The sequence below is a fragment of the Notothenia coriiceps genome, unplaced genomic scaffold (genome assembly GCF_000735185.1).
Source record: "Notothenia coriiceps isolate Sejong01 unplaced genomic scaffold, NC01 NC01_scaffold00024667, whole genome shotgun sequence".
NCBI lineage: Eukaryota > Metazoa > Chordata > Actinopteri > Perciformes > Nototheniidae > Notothenia > Notothenia coriiceps.
Window position 1 is genome coordinate 1,817,249 of NW_011357368.1, and position 4,921 is coordinate 1,822,169.

At 40.9% G+C, this 4,921-nt stretch overlaps 1 protein-coding gene across 1 annotated transcript in view; it reads left to right on the forward strand.

Annotated features, from left to right (window-relative positions):
• The window catches only part of LOC104955404 (probable phospholipid-transporting ATPase IIB), a 32,299-nt gene that overhangs the window by 15,359 nt on the left and 12,019 nt on the right, over nt 1-4,921 (forward strand). The window lies entirely within an intron of this gene.

Here is a 4,921-nt window from a genome sequence, read left to right on the forward strand (position 1 = left end):
AAGAGGGCAGCGCCTCTAAGTAGGCTCAAGTCCCGCCTCCCCTTCAACAAGGCAGCACAAGAGATTCTCAATTCCACCTCTGAGGACCTCTCCAGAGATGCATAGTTGGCGGCTGCTTGGAAGCAGGAGTGGGAGATAGCAGGGCCCTCCCGCATCCATCGCTACATCTGGGACCTAGGAGATGGCGCCATAGGAGGAGACGACCTACCACGCCGGCAATGGACCACACTAAACCGCCTATGAACTGAGGTCGGTCGCTTCAAAACATCAATGAGGAAGTGGGGCCTGGCAGACAGTTCTGCATGCGAGTGCGGTGACCCTGAACAGACTGCCGAACATATAATAACCACCTGCTCTTTATATAGACCACCCTCGGAAGCCAGCCTCTTCGACTTAGGACGAGAGATGCGGGCATGGCTACACGACACAGAGTTGGACCTCTGACGTTACACGAAAGAAGAAGAGACATTCATGATCACCAGAGGATGAATAAGTCTAACTTCGGTTATTCTCTGTGCCATCAGGAGCTTGACATTTGTGTTTTTGTGTGAAATATCTCAACAACTTTTGCAAGGATCACAATGACATTTGGTGAATACATTCATTTCCCAAGAGGATGAATCTGTTTGGCCTTGTGATCCATTGACATGTTAACTACCAGGAGGTTTTTGGTGCAATATCTTGACAACTATTTGATAGATCGCCAATTTGGTGCTTGGTCAAGCTTAGCTGTACTTCCTTTGATGTTACAAATAGCAAATGTTAGCATGCTAAAACACTACTGATAAGCACAATAACCCCAGTTACATCCAAATGTCCTCAATTTAATTACTGAATTTAGCTATATGTCTAAATGTACAATGCATTTAAATAAGTCTTCCTTTTTTTTTTGGAATGAACACATCTATCGACGATATTAAGATGATGCCTCAAAGTCCCATCGTAACACATTTTAAACATCATAGAGTCTAAAGCTGCTGGCTGAACTGTCTCCGTCTCAGTGTTGTTTCACCTGCTTCTTGTACAAATATATGTGTTCCCTCATCCGCTCTGCTCTCAGCCCCCTCTGCTCCTCAGGTACCAGATCACATCGACATCTGATGAGTTGTAGCAGATATCAGGGCCGCATGTGATGCTCTGCAGGACGTATTTCAGAGGGAGTTGAGGCCGTATTTCACCGTTTCAGGGCTGAGGCGCCGTCATGTATTAATTAAAATCCAAATACCCTGTATTGATTGTGTTATCAGGCTAGTGCAGGCTGGGCCCGGCGTATTGATCCGGCCTGTGATTTATGATCATTTTCAAGAAAAATCCTTTTGTGTGATTATATGAGGAAACAAAGCCTGAGTGAGTATAATTCTTTTAGATGAATTATGTAGCAGGGTCCCGGTGGTAGAGGGGCTAAACAGACTGCCACCCTGAAGCCCCCCAGAGGAGAAATATTGTTAACTTAAAAATTGTTATGATCCAGTTGGTTTCATGGGAAAGTAAATCAAATGAAGCCGATGGCTCCACAGTCGCTACTAACTGAGGCTGCAGCCTGTGGCTCTAACCCCTTTGACTGTTGGATACTCCTTATTTTGGGACTTGACATAATTCCCCAAGCATACTTTAAAGGGTCAGTTCAGCCACATCTTAAGGGCAGCTGTTTTCTTAGTAGAATGGTCGTCCACCAACCGGGGGGTTGTTGGTTTGATCCCCAGCCCCTGGAGTCAACATGTCGAACTGTCCTTGGTCAAGATACTTAACCCCAGATTTTTCCTGATGGCGTGGCCAACAGTTTAGGAGTGTGTGTGAATGTTAGTGTCCCTGAGCAGGGGGCGCCTTATACAGTATCTGCATCTGTATGAATGGGTGAATGCTTATTAAGGGGCTGCAAAGACTTGAAAAGTGAGAAAATCATGTTTTTTGACAAATCATTGGTGACCGCAGCCATAGTATTTTTTTATTTGGTCCACCATCTGATTTCAATGGAGGTGAATGCAATTGTATTATGTATGTTGCTAGAGATTACCATGATATTGGATTACTTTACAAAGGCCTGAATCAAACTCGATCTTGGAAAAAATAATATATCCGCACAGGTAAAGGGAATGTGGGTACACTGAGATCATTACATGCTTCATCACTGTATTGGCACTGGCACTTGCTGCAGATTTTTCCAATATGAACATACATTCTAGTGACTTTTGGTTGGCTCAGGTCAAAACATAATGACTCTTGGTGATGTCACAAATATGTCTTACCAAAAAATAAAAACTGACAGACTGCCAACTGCCCACTCAACCAATGTTTTCCCGACAAATGTCTCTATTGTTGTTGTGCAAATAATGTCTGTTTGGAAGACACTTACAAAGACTTCGGTCCTTTTAAAAGAGATGCCAGATCAGAAAACGCTCACAGGGGTTTTGAATGGAAGGCAATGACAAATGCTTATTTTGTTGTTAAGGTCTCAGGACTACTAAAAAGACTAATTGAATCACACCCTGAATGATAATTTGCATATTTGCTGTCTCAGATAAAGTAAATATTCTAGATGTCTTATACATCCCTTTTATACGTTTCCTCTCAATTCAACTTCACATATTTATTAACTTTGGAAACGTTGGGATCTCCAACAGAATTTGAAATCAAATGTTTGGGTTTGATCAAATGTTTGGCTGCAATGTAGAGTATATCATGATCCACCAATAGGTCAGCACGTCTAAAGAGCTGGAATAACTTTTTTTTATTTAAAGAAATGTGCCCAAACCTCCGTTATAGGCCAGTACACTTGACATGGAAATAATTTCACCTCAGTATGGAGATGTAGAAGTCTCAACGTCTTCCCCTGGACTCTTGTGGTGTCTTTTAGCTTGAGATATCTCTGCAGAGCTTTGCATTTAGCTGCTGGCTGTCCGTCTCAGCGGCCATTAGTTAGGCAGTGGTTCTCAAACTTTTTCTGTCAGGCCCCCCCTTTGGAAAAAAAAAAAAGTTGGGCCCCCCCCAACACAAATAGTCAGGCTCAATGGCAGTGCCAGAGATTTATTTTGGGGGTGCTGTGGGGTAACTTGACGTTTCATAGAGTGCGCTCAAACATTTAGGGTTTCCCATTAATGTACCGGACGCTACAGTGGAATNACGTTTCATAGAGGGTGCTCAAACATTTAGGGTTTCCCATTAATGTACAGGTCGCTACAGTAGAATTTTCTACTGCAACAATCCCCAGGCAAATACACATTGTGACAGTTTCAATGAAGGCTCGAGGCATATAGGTGTAAGCAGGGGTAAAGTGCTGTTTTTATAGGTGGTGTGTGGACCTCACATAGGAGGGTCCGGGGGAAAGCTCCTCCGGGAAGATTTATTTTTAAATATTGAAGTTAGAAGCATCAATCTGGTGCACTTTGAGAGCAAAATGTATCTATGGATACATCTCTCAAGTCAACACCCATTTGAAACAGAACTGTAAACAGATTTACTTTTTTTACCTTTTAAACTGTATTCTTTTTTTACTGTCATATAGTATTTCATACCTGTTTTTCATTTATTCTCTTATTTTTTTATAACTACAATGATGCTATAAACGTGTCCCTCGGAAATAGTTTGTTTACATTAATGGTGACCAAAACGTTTGAGACCCACTGAGATAACTTAGACTAAAGTTAACTATCTAAACACTCCTAAGAGTCCTTTATCTCACTGAGTCTCTCAGTCTGACAGGAGAGGACTCTCCTCCATCTTGTTGTTGAAAAAACTCCTTATACCCGTTAGCGTAGCTCGCTAGCACCAGAAGCTAGCAAACTACGGTCTCCGGTACCGAATCCGGAATACGATACAACGCGGTATAATATCCTTTAATGGCTTACGGTACCTAAGATTTATTATTATCTCTCCGGGATGTAAAATTTTATACTTCTTTATATTCAATCAAAGTCCCCTTTCGGTGAAGGATAGAAAGACCTTTTTTGGATTTATAAGAAGTTTCAGGAGCTCTTTAGGTTTTGAAGCTAGGACCCTTTTTTATATATGATTAAAGGAGAGTTGTTCTGATTGTTTCCCTTACGACCCCAATTTGTCGAGTTTATTTATATTTAGATTTACATAACTTAAAACAAGTATTATGTATCAGCAGATAGTAGAATCATATATATGAATGTTATTGAGTCCACCTGGTGACCGTTGAACGACTCTGTTCTGTACAAACGGCTACTCTCGCTCTCCGCTCAACGATCCTAGCGCTCTTCTGGTGAAACCAATACCCTGTATAGTTACCAAGCTCTATATAGTATATATAAGTGTATGTTTTTTTTTTTTTTGTATATTTAGGATCATTAACACCTCTATGTTTGTTAATAACTAAGCTTTAATACATAGATAATTATATTGCTTTTTTTTTTTAATTGTTTGATGATAATAGTCTAGGACATATCGCAAGGGAGATATCGAGAAAGTAGAGATGAGTGTGGCGATATTACCACGAAAAGTGGAACAGACACCCCACTTGTATAATAACCGCATATGCTATCAGAGTCAAAAACAAAACACACGGAACTAACAGGACCAAACGACAGTTTCTGTCTGAATGTTCTGAATAAGCCGTCGGCTCTTCTCTCTCTCGAGGGAAAACTGTTTCTCTACGTCTAGTCTTTTTGCGGAGTGTCCGAGTAACTCGGACCTTCCGGTTACTTTTACGAATAAAAACAACAATTCCCAGAGTCCTGATGATTTTTCTGGGGGGGGGATTAACTTTTAGTGTTGGGGACTTACTAGTTAAAACGTATAAAACGACAGAGTTCTTATTTCATTTATAAGATCTACAGAAATATGTAGGAAAATATGCAAAAAGGGAGAGTTAAGTTGAAGTTTGTCATAAATAACCTTCGCTAACCTGTTGCAACCCTTAGACGGTTGTCTTTAAACCTTGGTTTACAAAAACCCAAAC